This window comes from Bos grunniens, chromosome 1 (assembly GCF_055505025.1).
Source record: "Bos grunniens cultivar Pamir isolate PY7600 chromosome 1, Bosgru_T2T1.0, whole genome shotgun sequence".
In the NCBI taxonomy this organism is placed as follows: Eukaryota; Metazoa; Chordata; class Mammalia; order Artiodactyla; family Bovidae; genus Bos; species Bos grunniens.
In genome coordinates this window covers 100,255,087-100,272,506 of record NC_141165.1, presented here as the reverse complement: position 1 = coordinate 100,272,506, position 17,420 = coordinate 100,255,087, and the positions used below count along the sequence as shown (strand labels likewise).

General features: G+C 37.1%; 2 protein-coding genes and 1 pseudogene across 8 annotated transcripts in view; 2 read left to right on the top strand and 1 right to left on the bottom strand.

Annotated features, from left to right (window-relative positions):
• Window positions 1-14,189, bottom strand: part of SLC9C1 (solute carrier family 9 member C1) — a 143,343-nt gene extending 129,154 nt beyond the window's left edge. Inside the window, exon 1 of one of the 2 annotated variants that reach the window (XM_086406789.1) lies at window positions 14,075-14,189. The gene's annotated coding sequence lies outside the window, so the exon portion shown is untranslated. The remainder of the gene's footprint in view (window positions 1-14,074) is intronic. The other variant, XM_086406771.1, reaches the window with a different exon arrangement.
• LOC147380008 (uncharacterized) overlaps window positions 1-17,420 on the top strand; it is a 33,387-nt gene that overhangs the window by 1,826 nt on the left and 14,141 nt on the right. The window lies entirely within an intron of this gene.
• On the top strand, window positions 600-13,855 carry LOC147380010 (OX-2 membrane glycoprotein-like; annotated as a pseudogene).

Below are 17,420 nucleotides of genomic sequence, written 5' to 3'. Positions count from 1 at the left end.
AAGTGCTTTCCCTCCATTTAAAATTGTACGTAGAGAAATGAGTTTATAGGAAGATGAAAGTGATTTGTGTCTGTTTTTTTTCCACTTTAACACATAAATAGTATTAACTTTGAAACTGCTTGATGATTTTACAGGAAAGTTATTTTTTAATTTTCCTACTCCAGCTGTTTGAGGAGGTGGATATTAGGGATTTAGATGCTGAGAGGAAAGATTTTTAGAAATTTACCATACTTCTGTGGAAAGCAGTCTTTTCACTTGATCTCATTGTAGATAAACATATGCATGGCATACTTAAGTAACAGGACATAAAGACTGAGAAATGTTAGTAACACCCCCAAAAGAAGAGCTAACTAAATTTTCTTGCAAGTCAGCAGGTAACTTTTAAGACCCTGTATATAAATCCTGCAACAGGACAGCAGGCAGATATGGTTAAGTAAAATTTTATGCACTGACCGGAGATTGAATAGAATTGTCACACAAGGAAGTTCAAAAATCAAGATTACATTTTAACGAATTTTCATTGCAAGTCGTTATTGAGTAACATTTTTGGCAGGAAATGCTCCTTTTAGTTTCAGAATTCAGGGAATGAAATACTCCAAATGCTGGTGAAGGTTTTATCATCAAATTTCATGGGCTTTCCACTCCATTCCTGTTATCCAGCTCCTCATGCTTCCCCTCTGGGTACAAGGATCAGGTCACTTTTCACTTTTTCTCTCAAATGCACTTGGCTCAAAATCAATGACAAATAAATGCCAGCCTGTAGTCTCTTTACCTATATAAGGTTAGATGAAGAGGACATTATCTTTGGGTCTGCATGTTAACCATGTAGCTATCCAAATTGTTGGTAACTAACAGTTTAAGTTTAATGTATTTGAAATGGTGACTTAGTAAACAGAAAATGAAAGAAATGTAATAAGCACTCCTTCTGAAGTGAGCCCAAGTAACTCAAACTGGGCGCCAGAAACCTATTAGAAGCAAATGAATTCTTTGCACATTAGTTAGTTGGTTTTGTATTATTACTTGCAACTCACTTGCCTTTTAAGTTTGATTTGTTCTTAGGCTCTTCTTGGTCATTAAGAAGTTCTTCATTTTTTTGTGTAGTCAAATCTGTTGGGATTTTTGGTGGGTTTGGTTATCATTACAAACTGAGATATACCTGAAATACATGAATGATGTAATAAGTACTCAAGACCTGTTGTTTTCTGGTCATTGAAAAATAATTTTACTAAAGATATTTAACTCAAATCCATCTAAAGTCAGTTTGATTAATAGTAAAGGCAATAACTAATGTTCTATAAGGAACAGCAGAATTAAAAAATATCATGATAACTTCTTGTTAAGGATTTTTTCATGGGGGAAGTATCATTTGAATTTAGCTAAATGGTTTAATCAAAAGTTGAATGTGGGGTGACATGCTGAGGACAAAAAGTGTGATAGGTAAAGAAATCATTATGTTCAGGTTTCTTCTTCTTAACTTACTGCTGCTTCTAAAATGCAAAATGGAGAAGATTGTCACCAAATAATTCAGAATCCAGTGACCAGTATGTAAAAAAATAATAATGAAGGGGAGTGTTAAGCACAATTATAGGGTGTTACGGAATGAATGATAGCTTGTTACACTTGCATGTTTCTCTTTTGACTTCTTTTGGTATTTTCTGTCTTTCCTTGAGGGCAGGGACTACATCACCCATAATAACTAAAATATCTATGGTTATTTATAACTGGCGTTGTATCTATATGTTCTCTTTTGATATTCACAATGCCCTGTGAGTCAGGTACCATTAAGCCCATTTTTTCAGATGAAAATCCTAAGCAGGAAGGTAAAGGCTACAAGACTACACTTCTTGAAAGTAACCCAGGTAGGACATCATCACAGTCTTTTGTTGACTGATGAAATACTGTGTATGCAACAAATGCGTTATCTGTATTTAAATATTCTACAATGTTGTGTACATAGTTCCAGGCTAATACAGTTTTGAAATTATGTGTTCATAATTTGAACATGAAAAATCAAGAGAAGTAGATGAAAACAGAGAACATATCCTGAGGTAAATAAAATATATGAAGATTTTCTTTTTCAACCTTCACATTTCAGTAAAACAGAAATACATGGAAGTGTATAAATGTAAGGATATAGTTTGATTCATTTGCATAGTGATCACACCAATATATCCAGCACAGATCAAGAACAGAACATTAACAGCATCCCAAAGCCTTACTCCTGCCCACTCCCTTTCATTGTCCTCTCCTAAGAGTGCCACCATCTTAACTGCTTACACCGTGGATTCATTTTATCTGTCATTAACTCTCTCTTACCAAACGTGATATTGTCCACCTTCCATGTTAGTTATTCTGGTGCAGGTGTTCAGGGTTTGGTTTGCATTTTTTTGATGAGTAAAGAAGCCAGACATCTTAAATATTTACCAGCCATTTAGACATTCTCTCTTGTGATGAGCATACTCAAATATTTTGCATAATAATAATTATTTTTTTGGCCAAGTCCACATGGAATCTTAGTTCCCCAACCAGGAATCAAGCACATGCCTCCTACAGTGGGAATGCAGAGTCTTAACTACTGGATTGCCACAGAAGTCCTTCAACTTTCTATTGAGTTGCTTGACTTTGTCTTACTGATTTGTAGAAGTATACATACATTAGAATACAAGTTTTTTGTTTTATATATAGTAAATATCTTCTTTCACTCTGTGGGTTGCCTTTTTACTTCTGAAAATGTATTTTTTAAATGGGTCAATTTTCATTTCTTTATCATTTTATATTCTTATGAATGGAATAAGACATCAGATAATGATGTGTGTCCTGTCTAAGAAATCTGGCTACTCTAGCCAAATAAATGCTTCACAACACTTTATTTTTAAAGCTCTGTTTTATCTTTCACGTATATTTAATGCATTTGGAATAGATTTTTTGCCTCTGGTCTACAATGGAGGTTCATATATAAGTTTTCCAAAGAGTTGTCCAATTTACACATCATTTATTGGAAAGATCATCTTTTCCCCAATTCTATGTACTCTCTGTTTCATTTGTCATAAATATCAGATACTATGGGTTTCCCTGGTGGTTCAATGGTAAAGAATCCACCTGACAATACAGGAGATGCGTGTGTAATCTCTGAGTTGGAAAGATTCCCTGGAGACGGAAATGGCAACCCATTCCAGGATTCTTGCCTGGGAAATACCATGGACAAAGGAGCCTGGTGGGCTATAGAACATGTGCTTGCAAAGAGCCAGACATGATTTAGCGACTAAACAACAACAATTAGATGACTATATATTGTCTGGGTCTATTTCTTACTTATTTCATCATATTTATCTATTTGCTTATCCTTAAATCAGTATCACATTGTATTACTTAGTTTATATCTGGATAGCAAGTCTTCAGTTTATTACTTTGACATTTTTAGAGTCAACTTGTCATTTTCCAGAATTAAAAAATTTTTTAAACTGCTTTAAGTTATATCAGATTTGTATAAAGTCTAAAAAGTAGCTTGGAAAGTATTGGCATCTTTATGCTTTTTCCTATTTATAATCTAATATATCTTTCCACTTTAATTTTTCAAATATGTTTTGTAGATTTCAGTGAAGAAGTTTTATGTATCTTTATGTATCTGTCTATTCCTATGGATTTTTTTTTTAATTTATGGAGGGTATTGCAAACAGTACTATCAAGTTTATATTTTACATTTAATTATTGAAGATATATATATATATATGTGTGTGTGTGTGTGTGTGTGTGTATATGTACACCCCTTACCAGGTTTGCTCTATTAACATCTTGCATTAGTATGGTACATTTGTAATAATTATTAAATCAAACTTGATACATGGTTCATAACTGAAATCTACAGTTTATTCAGATTTCCTTAGTTTTTATTTAAAGTCTTTTTCTGCTTAAGTATCCCATCCAACATACATTACATTTTTTTTTGTTTCTTCTTAGGCTTCTATCACCTGGCAGCTTCTCAGAATTTACTTGTTTCTGATGGTCTTGATTATCTTGAGGTGTGTTGGTCGAGTATTTCATAGAAGTACCCTCAATCAAAATTTGTCTGATGTTTTTCTCATTATTAGATGGGTTATGAATTCTGGGGAGGAAGATCACAAAGGTAAAATGTCATTTTAATTATATCATGTTAAATATATATAGTATCTGTCACCCCCTTCTCCTCCTGCCCTCAATCTTTCCCAGCATCAGGGTCTTTTCCAATGAGTCTGCTCTTCACATCAGGTGGCCAAAGTATTGGAGCTTCAGCTTTAGCATCAGTCCTTCCAATGAATATTTAGGGTTGATTTCCTTTAGGATTGACTGGTTTCGCCATTCCCTCCTGGCTTGAAGAGTTTCTATTGAAAGATCAGCTGTTATCCTTATGGGAATTCCCTTGTGTGTTATTTGTTGTTTTTCCCTTGCTGCTTTTAATATTTGTTCTTCGTGTTTGATCTTTGTTAATTTGATTAATATGTGTCTTGGGGTGTTTCGCCTTGGGTTTATCCTGTTTGGGATTCTCTGGGTTTCTTGGACTTGGGTGATTATTTCCTTCCCCAGTTTAGGGAAGTTTTCAACTATTATCTCCTCAAGTATTTTCTCATGGTCTTTCTTTTTGTCTTCTTCTTCTGGAACCCCTATGATTCGAATGTTGTAGCGTTTAATATTGTCCTGGAGGTCTCTGAAATTGTCCTCATTACTTTTAATTCGTTTTTCTTTTATTCTCTCTGATTCATTTATTTCTACCATTCTATCTTCTAATTCACTAATCCTATCTTCTGCCTCTGTTATTCTACTATTTGTTGCCTCCAGAGTGTTTTTAATTTCATTTATTGCATTATTCATTATATATTGACTCTTTTTTATTTCTTCTAGGTCCTTGTTAAACCTTTCTTGCATCTTCTCAATCCTTGTCTCCAGGGTATTTATCTGTGATTCCATTTTAATTTCAAGATTTTGAATCAATTTCACTATCATTATTCGGAATTCTTTATCAGGTAGATTCCCTATCTCTTCCTCTTTTGTTTGGTTTGGTGGGCATTTATCCTGTTCCTTTATCTGCTGGCTATTCCTCTGTCTCTTCATCTTGTTTAAATTGCTGAGTTTGGGGTATCCTTTCTGTATTCTGGCAGTTTGTGGAGTTCTCTTTATTGTGGCTTTTCCTCGCTGTGTGTGGGTTTGTACAGGTGGCTTGTCAAGGTTTCCTGGTTAGGGAAGCTTGTGTTGGTGTTCTGATGGGTGGAGCTGTATTTCTTCTCTTTGTTCAGTCGCGCTGTGGGGAGGGAGGGAGGGATGCTGCAAACAAATAACACTGGCATGCGCTCGCAGTGCCTCAGCCACACTGGGTCTGCCCCCGCTCACGGCGCGTGTAGCCTCCCTGCCCACACTGCTCGGGCTCTAGGTTGTTCCGCCGGGAACAATCTGAGGCTGGCCCTGGGTTGCATGTACCTCCCAGGTCCAAGCCGCTCAGGTTCAGGCACTCGGGTAGTCCTCAGAGGCGCAGACTCAGTTGGGCCTGAGTTTTGTGCTCTTCCCAGGTCCGAGCAGCTCAAGCGATGAGGTGTTTGGCGAGCGCCAATGCTGCGACTTATCGCCTCCCTGCCACTCGGTTATCTGGGTGTAAAACCGGCGCACCTTCTCAGGCAGATGTTAACCGTCCAAATGATGAAAGAAAATAACCTACAGCCCAGATTATTGTACCCAGCAAGGATTTCATTCAAGTATGAAGGAGAAATCAAAAGCTTCTCAGACAAGCAAAAGCTGAGAGAATTCTGCACCACCAAACCAGCTCTCCAACAAATACTAAAGGATATTCTCTAGACAGGAAACACAAAAATGGTGTATAAATTCGAACCCCAAACAATAAAGTAAATGGCAACGGGATCATACTTATCAGTAATTACCTTAAACGTAAATGGGTTGAATGCCCCAACCAAAAGACAAAGACTGGCTGAATGGATACAAAAACAAGACCCTTACATATGTTGTCTACAGGAGACCCACCTCAAAACAGGGGACACATACAGACTGAAAGTGAAGGGCTGGAAAAAGATTTTCCATGCAAATAGGGACCAAAAGAAAGCAGGAGTAGCAATACTCATATCAGATAAAATAGACTTTAAAACAAGGCTGTGAAAAGAGACAAAGAAGGTCACTACATAATGATCAAAGGATCAATCCAAGAAGAAGATATAACAATTATAAATATATATGCACCCAACACGGGAGCACCGCAATATGTAAGACAAATGCTAACAAGTATGAAAGGAGAAATTAACAATAACACAATAATAGTGGGAGACTTTAATACCCCACTCACACCTATGGATAGATCAACTGAACAGAAAATTAACAAGGAAACACAAACTTTAAACGATACAATAGACCAGTTAGACCTAATTGATATCTATAGGACATTTCATCCCAAAACAATGAATTTCACCTTTTTCTCAAGCGCACATGGAACCTTCTCCAGGATAGATCACATCCTGGGCCATAAAGCCAGCCTTGGTAAATTCAAAAAAATAGAAATCATTCCAAGCATCTTTTCTGACCACAATGCAGTAAGATTAGATCTCAATTACAGGAGAAAAACTATTAAAAATTCCAACATATGGAGGATGAACAACACCCTGCTGAATAACCAACAAATCACAGAAGAAATCAAAAAAGAAATCAAAATTTGCATAGAAACGAATGAAAATGAAAACACAACAACCCAAAACCTGTGGGACACAGTAAAAGCAGTCCTAAGGGGAAAGTTCATAGCAATACAGGCACACCTCAGGAAACAAGAAAAAAGTCAAATAAATAACCTAACTCTACACCTAAAGCAACTAGAAAAGGAAGAAATGAAGAACCCCAGGGTTAGTAGAAGGAAAGAAATCTTAAAAATTAGAGCAGAAATAAATGCAAAAGAAACAAAAGAGACCATAGCAAAAATCAACAAAGCCAAAAGCTGGTTCTTTGAAAGGATAAATAAAATTGATAAACCATTAGCCAGACTCATCAAGAAACAAAGGGAGAAAAATCAAATCAATAAAATTAGAAATGAAAATGGAGAGATCACAACAGACAACACAGAAATACAAAGGATCATAAGAGACTATTATCAACAATTTTATGCCAATAAAATGGACAACGAGGAAGAAATGGACAAATTCTTAGGATTGACTGGTTTGACCTCCTTCCTATCCAAAGGACCCTCAAGGGTCCTTCAGCACCACAGCTTGAAAGCATCAGTTCTTTGATGCTCAGCCTGCTTTATGGTCCAACTCTCACATCTCTACATGACTACTGGAAAAACCATAGCTTTGACTATGTGGACCTTTGTGAACAAAGTGATGTCTCTGCTTTTTAAAACACTGTCTAGGTTTTTGAAAAGTTTATCCATGTCCTTTTGTGGTTTAGTAGCTCAATTCTTTTTATGGCTGAAAAATATTGTAGTATAAATGTCATTTTTTTAAACATTTACCTACCAAAGGCATCTTGGTTGTTTTCAATTTTTTGTGATTACAAGTAAGGAGGTTATAAACATTTTCATGCATATTTCTGTGTGGATATGTGTTTTAGAAGAAGTTGGGTGAATACCTAGAAACACAAGTGTTGGATTATATGGTAAGCATATCTTTAGTTTTGTAAGAAACTGTCATGCAAAGTAACTACACCATTTTACATTATCATTAGCAATGAATGAGGGCTCCTGTTTTTGGCCACATTCTCACCAGCATTTAGTACTGTAATTTTTTTAAACCACTCCAATAATTCTGTAGTAGAATTTCACTATTGTTTTAATTTTCAGTTTCCAGATTACAAGAGATTTTGTGCATTTTTTCCTGTGCTCATTTACCATTTATATCAATATATCTTCTTCAATGAGGTGTCTGTTTAGACTTTAGCCTAATTTTTAATTAAGTTGTCTGTTTTCTCATTAAAAAAAAAAATGTTTTGGATACAAGTCTTCTTTGGTCTAAATGTTCATGACCCCCTCCAAATTCATATATTAAAATCCTAACTCCCAAAAGTTATGGTATGAGCAGACGGGGACTTTGGGAGGTGTTCAGGTCATGAGGGTAGAGCTCTGATGCATGGGATTAGCACACTAAAGAAAGATCCACAAAGAATTTGGCCCCATCACCATAAGAAAATACAATGAGAAGTCAACAAACCACAAAAGGCCCTCACCCAATCATGCTGGCACCCTAATCTTGCACTTCCACTTTCAGAACTGTGAGAAATATATTTCAGTTGTTTATAAGCCACCCAGTATGTGGTATTTTGTTAAAGCAGCCTGAAAGAACTAAGAAAAAAGTCCTACCTTACATACATATTTTACAAATATGTTCTTCCAATCTGTGGCTTGTCCTTATAGTCTTTAAAAATTGTCTTTCACAAAACAAAAGTTTTTAATTTTAATGATGTCCAACTCTTCCATTTTTTTTTTCATTCATGGATCATACTTTTTGTATTGTATCTAATGGCTCATCACCAATCCCAAGATTACCTAGATTTCCTCTTATTTTTTCTAGAAGTTTTACAGCTCTGCATTTTTTTACTGATCTGTAAATCCATTTGAGTCAATTTTGTGAAAGTTAGATGTCTGTTAATTTTTTTAGCATATTGATGTTTTGAAAGGTTAATAACAACCCCCTTACTCCCAAATTTATATCTACCTGGAACCTTAGACATGATCTTACTTAGAAATAGGGTCTTTGCAATAAGAATCTCAGGATGAAATCATCCTGGGTTAGGGTTAAGGACACCAGAAACTGATGTCCTTAAAGAATAGAATAGGACAAACAGAGACAGAGTAGAACAGCATATGAAGATGGAGGCAGATGTTACAGTGATGCATCTACAAATCAAGGAATGCCAAGATTTACTGGAAACCATTAGAAGCTTGGAGAGAAGGAACCAACACTGCTGTCACCTTGACTTAGGAGAAACTTGTATACAGGTCAAGAAATAACAGAGTGAGACATGAAAAAACAGACTGATTCAAAATTGGGAAAAGAGTATGACAAGGGTGTATACTGTACACCCTGCTTATTTAACTTATATGCAGAGTACATCATGTGAAATGCTAGCTTGGATGAATCACAAGCTAGAATCAAGACTGCTGGGAGAAATATCAACAACCTAAGATATGCAGATGATACCACTCTAATGGTAGCAAGTGAAGAGGAACTAAAGAGCCTTTTAATGAGGGTAAAAGAGGAGAGTGAAAAAGCTGGCTTAAGACTCAATGTTCAACAAACTAAAATCATGGCATCTGGTTCCATCACTTCACAGCAGATTCAGTTCAGTTCAGTCACTCAATAGTGTCCGACTCTTTGTGACCCCATGGACTGTAGCACGCCAGGTCTCCCTGTCTAGCACCAACTCCCAGAGTTTACTCAAACTCATGTCCATTGAGTCAGTGATGCCATCCAACCATCTCATCCTTTGTTGTCCCCTTCTCCTCCGGCCTTCAATCTTTCCCAACATCAGGGTCGTTTCAAATGAGTAGGGGAGAAAGTGGAAGCAGTGATAGATTTTCTTTTCTTGGGCTCCAAAATCACTGTAGATGGTGACTTCAGCCATGAAGTTAAAAGACACTTGCTCCTCAGAGGGAAAGCTACAACAAACCTAGACAGCATACTAAAAGGAGAGACAACACTTTGCTAACAAGGGTCTGTACAGTCAAAGCTATGGTTTATCCAGTAGTCATGTATGGCTGTGAGAGTTGGCCCATAAAGAAGGTTGAACACTTAAGAATTGATGCTTTTGAGCTGTGGTGTTGGAGAAGACTCTTGAGAGTTGCTTGACCTGTGAAGAGATCAAATCAGTCAATTCTAAAGGAAATCAACTTCGAATGTTCTTTGGAAGGACTGATATTGAAGCTGAAGCTCCAATACTTTGGTCACCTGACCCAAAGAGCCGACTATTGAAAAAGATCCTGATGCTGGGAAAGATTGGAGGCAGAAGAAGGGGCAAACAGAGAATGAGATGGTTAGATAGTGTCACTGACTCAATGGACAGGAATTTGAGCAAACTATGGGAAACAATGGAGAACACAGAAGCCTGTTGTCCCACAGTCCATGGGGTCACAGAGAGTTGGACATGACTTAGCAACTGAAAAATAACAATAACAACAACTTCTAGATGTAAAAATATTCTATTGTTTTAATCAATCAAGTGTGTAATAGTTTCTTATGGCATCCCTAGGAAAGTAATTAGACACCCAAGTATCACAACCACCTCATTTGTTATAAAGACTTTTTTCTTTTTTGAATTGTTTTTGCATGAAGCTAAAGGAAACTGGAATTAAGTCATTGTCCTTCCACCACATGAGCTAGGCCTCTGGTAAAGTCTTTTCCCCTGGACAGAAGGTCTTTTTATGGAAAATGCACTAGCCTTATCTTAAAATGGAGACTTTCCTCTTTTCTTGCAAAAGATTAGGAGGTGATTTTTTTGGCTCTTCATCATGAGAACCTGGTGGAATTTCTGCTGGTGAAACCTATGGAATATCATGATCTTCCCTAAGACTGAGGCCCTGAGTAGTTTGTCACCTATCTAGGTCACACCTAGCTTCCAGAAATATATTGAAATTACCATTACTCATTTTAGTAGGTTAATTTATATTGTAACTTTTGAATTTGATAAATATTTGTTGATTAAGTATTATATAGCAGAAACTATTTATCAATGGTGAATAAGATAGGAGGGTTCATTTTCTAATGGGGAAAGAGAGGGAAATAAAAAGATAATTATAAAACAGAGAGATAAGTGCTATGATAAGGGTAAGTCTAGGGTAGTATGAGGGCTTCCCCAGTGGCTCAGTGGTAAAGAATCTGCCTGCAATGCAGGAGATGTGGGTTTGACCTCAGGGTTGGGAAGATCCCCTGGAGGAGGTTATAGCAATCAACTCCAGTATTCTTGCCTGGAAAATCCCATGGATGGAGGAATCTGGCAGGCTCCAGTCCATAGCTTTGCAAAGAGTAGGACAGGACTGAAGCGACTGAGCAGGCACGTATAGGGTAATATGAAAGTACATTTCTCTTGATTCATACTGGGTTTTATTTTCATATTATCCATATAGGATAAAGCACAAAAATAATGAGACAGCCTTATTGGGAGAAAATGTGATGATTTTCTGCAATTTAACAACTCCAGCAGATGTTGTCCAAATTACCTGGCAGAAGATCCAAGATTCTCTGCCACAAAATATTGGCACATATACTGTAAATACGGACAAAAGATTCTTCCACCATACACAGATCGGCTGCACTGCAAGGCCATTGAACCCAATTCGTCATTCATGACTATCCAAGAGGTGACATTTGAAGATGAAGCCTGCTACAAATGTTTATTTAATGTGTTCCCACATGGAAGCCATGGAGGACAAATCTGCCTTACCATTATAAGTATATAAATGTTTCAGTTCAGTTCAGTTCAATCACTCAGTCGTGTCTGACTCTTTGCAACCCCATGAATCACAGCACGCCAGGCCTCCCTGTCCATCACCAACTCCCGGAGTTCACTCACACTCAAGTCCATCGAGTCAGTGATGCCATCCAGCCATTTCATCCTCTGTCATCCCCTTCTCCTCCTGCCCCCAATCCCTTCCACCATCAGGGTCCCTCCAATGAGTCAACTCTTCACATGTGGTGGCCAAAGTACTGGAGTTTCAGCTTTAGCATCATTCCTTCCAAAGAAATCCTAGGGCTGATCTCCTTTAGAAGGGACTGGTTGGATCTCCTTGCAGTCTTCTCCAACATCACAGTTCAAAAGCATCAATTCTTTGGCACTCAGCTTTCTTCACAGTCCAACTCTCACATCCATACATGACCACTGGAAAAACCATAGCCTTGACTAGACGGACCTTTGTTGGCAAAGTAATGTCTCTGCTTTTGAATATGCTATCTAGGTTGGTCATGACTTTCTTTTCAAGGAGTAAGCATCTTCTAATTTCATGGCTGCAGTCACCATCTGCAGTGATTTTGGAGCCCAGAAAAATAAAGTCTGACACTGTTTCCACTGTTTCCCCATCTATTTCCCATGAAGTGATGGGACCGGATGCCATGATCTTAGTTTTCTGAATGTTGAGCTTTAAGCCAACTTTTTCACTCTCCTCTTTCACTTTCACCAAGAGGCTTTTTAGTTCCTCTTTGCTTTCTGCCATAAGGGTGGTGTCATCTGCATATCTGAGGTTATTGATATTTCTCCCGGCAATCTTGATTCCAGCTTGTGCTTCTTTCAGCCCAGAGTTTCTCATGATGTACTCTGCATATAAGTTAAATATGCAGGGTGACAGTATACAGCCTTGACATATTCTTTTTCCTATTTGGAACCAGTCTGTTGTTCCATGTCCAGTTCTAACTTTTGCTTCCTGACCTGCATGTAGGTTTCTCAAGAGGCAGGTCAGGAGGTCTGGTATTCCCATCTCTTTCAGAATTTTTCACAGTTTCTTGTGATCCACACAGTCAAAGGCTTTGGCATAGTCAATAAGGTAGAAATAGATGTTTTTCTGTTTATGTGGGGTCAAAATTGTGGATATTTGGTCTTTGATGGTTAAGACCCAGAGAAAGAATTTTAGAGAAGAAAAGACTAATAGAGCCATTCAGGCTAAGTCTTTTATTATATGGAAGAAAAAACAGAAGTCAATGATGATTACATAATTTGCCCATTTTTACACAGTGCAAGACCAGGCATAGCATTTAGGTCTTCTGCCCTCTCATCTAACTTTTTTTTTTGTACTAGATTGCACTGGCTTCAATCCATTGGATAAATCTCATGAGTGGCATGAGAGTTTTCACTGGGAAAAGACAAAAAGAAAAAGAAATAGTAGAGAAGAAGAAAGGAGAAAGAAGATGCTAAGAGAATAAGAATTTCCCAATCTTCAAACTGACAAAACATTGAAGGAATAGTGATAGTGTCATAGTGTTACTTCATTATGTTACTATAAATTTAAAGTATTAGGGGTTTGTATAATGTAATTTTTTATAATGAAAGAAGAATGATTTTTAAAAATATTTTGCCCAAGTTATGAAACATAGGTAGAAGTCTCTCATAGAAAATGCTACTAAAAATTGTTCTTAAAAATTTCTATTTCATTTTGCACAAAAGTTGATCAAATATTAAATATGCTCCTTGAAAATGAGAATCTACTTAGCATCACAAATAAAGATAAAGATTGCAGAGGAAATTGAGCAATGAGCAAATGAAGATATTATTCCTGCATTATAGTGTCAAAACTTTAACATTTGACTATTAAAAATGCTAACAATAAAATTCTAATTAATTTTTAATTTAAGTATTCAGAATGTGATTTAAGGTTGACTGGAAGTGGAGATCCTGATTGTTCCTCTCAGATTGAAGGATAGTGGATACAGGAGATGGAATTGGGAGGTTTTGTAATATGTGAGGAGAGCTATTTGTGAGAGAGAGAGAGGGACATCTTTTCAACATTTTGTTTTCTATAAAAATTTTTGGAAAGTCCATCTTTAACACCATAGAAATCTAAGGTGACTTTTTAATATTTAATTTTGTTTATCTCTCTTTTTGCCTCAGCTGTATCTGAATTAAGAACTGAACTCCAGTCCAACCTTGACTCTGAAAATTTTATGAGATTTATTTACTCAGCTGTAGGAAACCTGCTCCTCAAATATCTCTTTTCCCATTACAAGTCTTGATCAATGCTCCAGAGGAATCCCTTGCTCTGAATCCCAAATGCACAGTTACTATCACTAAAATGTATAATGTTTCCTTGGAGATTGTGAGGTCCCTAAGACTCCAGCACCTGATCGTGCACATGGATCATCCTCTAAGGAATGAAGAGAAGATCATCCCTGTATCAGTTGAACAAGAAATATAAGTATAAGTAATAAACAACAAGGGGGACTATTACCTTTAAAAAAAAAAAATCCACTCCCAGAAGTGTTTGCATAGTCATTAGTTTCTAAAAAATCTAAATCAGGATCATATACACATACATATGGTTAAAAGAATCAAATAATGAAGCTATGATCTACCCCAGCCCTGCTTCCAGGGGAAACTGCTCTTACGTGGCAAATTTTTAATTGATCTCTCTTACGTGTGTTCCACTGAACTTCTGCCACAGTTGGTGAAGATTAGGCTCCTTCAATTTTTGTTCCTCCCAGTATAGTTCCTTTCCTTTCAGTACAGTTTTTTTGCTGCTTACCTCTGCAACCTTTAGCAACATGGTTAAACCTGGTTTTTTTGTTTGTTTAATTTACCATAGAAACTCTTTCTTAGCTACACTTCTCTCCACCCACCTTTGTTTCAAGATTTGTCAACTGTATCTTCTCTTTCAATGCCATAGTTAAACAGAGCGTAATTTTCCTAAAGAATTAAAATAATGATTTAAATATACCTAAATATTTTTTTGTAAATTTATTCATTTTAATTGAAGGCTAATTGCTTTACAATATTGTAGCAGTTTTGCCATACATTGACACGAATCAGCCACGGGTGTACATGTGTTCCCCATCCTGAACCCCCCTCCTACCTCCCTCCCCATACCATCCCTCTGGGTCATCCCAGTGCACCAGCCCCAAGCATCCTGTATCATGCATCGAACCTGGACTGGCAATGCATTTCACATACGATAATATACATGTTTCAATGTCATTCTCCCAAATCATCCCGTCCTCGCCCTCTCCCACAGAGTCCAAAAGACTGTTCTATACATCTGTGCCTCTTTTGCTGTCTCGCATATAGGGTTATCATTACTATCTTTCTAAATTCCATAAATATACATTAGTACACTGTACTGGTGTTTTTCTTTCTGGCTTACTTCACTCTGTATAATAGGCTCTAGTTTCATCCACCTCATTAGAACTGATTCAAATGTATTTTTTTAATGGCTGAGTAATATTCCATTGTGTATATGTACCACAGCTTTCTTATACATTTGTCTGCTGATGGACATCTAGGTTGCTTCCATGTCCTGGCTATTATAAACAGTGCTGCGATGAACACTGGGGTACACGTGTCTCTTTCCATTCTGGTTTCCTCGGTGTGTATGCCCAGCAGTGGGATTGCTGGGTCGTATGGCAGTTCTATTTCCAGTTTTTTAAGGAATCTCCACACTGTTCTCCATAGTGGCTATACTAGTTTGCATTCCCACCAACAGTGTAAGAGGGTTCCTTTTTCTCCACACCCTCTCCAGCATTTATTGCTTGTAGACTTTTGGATAGCAGCCATTCTGGCTGGCGTGAAATAGTACCTCATTGTGGTTTTGATTTGCATTTCTCTGATAATGAGTGATGTTGAGCATCTTTTCATGTGTTTGTTAACCATCTGTATGTCTTCTTTGGAGAAATGTCTGTTTAGTTCTTTGGCCCATTTTTTGATTGGGTCGTTTATTTTTCTGGAATTGAGCTGCAGGAGCTGCTTGTGTATTTTTGAGATGAATTCTTTGTCAGTTGCTTCGTTTGCTATTATTTTCTCCCATTCCGAAAGCTGTCTTTTCACCTTGCTTATAGTTTCCTTCGTTGTGCAAAAGCTTTTAAGTTTAATTAGGTCCCATTTGTTTATTTTTGCTCTTATTTCCATTACTCTTGGAAGTGGGTCATAGAGGATCCTGCTGTGATTTATGTCGGATAGTGTTTTGCCTATGTTTTCCTCTAGGAATTTTATAGTTTCTGGTCTTAATTTTAGATCTTTAATCCACTTTGAATTTATTTTTATGTATGGTGTTAGAAAGTGTTCTAGTTTCATTCTTTTACAAGTGGTTAACCAGTTTTCCCAGCACCACTTGTTAAAGAGATTGTCTTTCCTCCATTGTATATTCTTGCCTCCTTGTCAAAGATAAGGTGTCCATAGGTGCGTGGATTTATCTCTGGGCTTTCTATTTTGTTCCATTAATTTATATTTCTGTCTTTGTGCCAGTACCATACTGTCTTGGTGACTGTAGCTTTGTAGTATAGCCTGAAGTCAGGCAGGTTGATTCCTCCAGTTTCATTCTTCTTTCTCAAGATTGCTTTGGTTATTTGAGATTTTTTTGTATTTCTATACAAATTGTGAAATTATTTGTTCTAGTTCTGTGAAAAATACCATTGGTAGCTTGATAGGAATTGCATTGAATCTATAGATTGCTTTGGGTAGCATACTCATTTATTCTTCCAATCCATGAACATGGTATATTTCTCCATCTTTTTGTGTCCTCTGATTTCTTTCATCAGTGTTTTATAGTTTTCTATATACAGGTGAGAGGGTAACAGGCAGGAAGGCCAGGGGTCTCCAAACAGAGGAAATAGCCTGCAAGTGTCAGACATTTTTATCTCTCTTAAGCGGCAGGAGGAAACAAACTAGTGATATTTTTTCCTTCTCTATACAAATTTAAAAGGAGGTCTCTCTTAAAATACTGTGTTGCCATAATGACACCTAGTTTTGCCTGAAGTTAACTATTCTCAAACCTAGAGATAACCAATGCCTTTTTCTTATGGAAATGTTTGTCTTAAGCTATGCTAATGTACTACGCATTTACCCCAAACTCTGTCTTCAAGTCGGTTCTGCCTCTTGGCTCCAAACCTACTTGACAAACCAGTATGTTATACTCAGATATTGTTCCCCTAATCTATGTAAATGACACTATTTGTATGGTGGTCTGCCCTTCTTCAAGATTCAAGTTAATAATTTTATGGCCCAGGATGAACCATTTGGTGCCAAGATTATCCCAAAATGCATCTTATGAGTGAGGGGCCTGGTGCCATTCTGAATTTTAAGACATTCCTTTCTTTCATTAACAGACTGCTAGTGACTATATAACATCCAGCTGAAGACTAGCAGGGGGGTACTCTTTCTGCCCCCTTCTGATGTCTATGTCAGAAGCTTTCTGTATCTCCTTTATACTTTAATAAAACTTTATTATACAAAAGCTCTGAGTGATCAAGCCTCGTATCTGGCCCCGGATTGAACTCTTCTCTTCCGGGGGCCAAGAATCCCAGCATCTTTGTGTGATTCAACAACAACCTCTCACAGGTCTTTTGTTTCTTTAGGTAGATATATTCCTAAGTATTTTATTCTTTTCATTGCAATGGTGAATGGAATTGTTTCCTTAATTTCTTTTCTGTTTTCTCATTGTTAGTGTATAGGAATGCAAAGGATTTCTGTGTGTTAATTTTATATCCTGCAACTTTACAATATTCATTGATTGAAGAGAGTGAAGTTGCTCAGTCGTGTCCGACTCTTTGCAACCCTATGGACTGTAGCCTACCAGTAGACTGTAGCCTACCTCTGTCCATGGAATTTTCCGGGCAAGAGTACTGGAGTGGGTTGCCATTTCCTTCTCCAATATTCATTGATTAGCTCTAGTAATTTTCTGGTGGATTCTTTAGGGTTTTCTATGATAGCATATTCAAAAGCAGAGACATTACTTTGCCAACAAAGGTCCGTCTAGTCAAGGCTATGGTTTT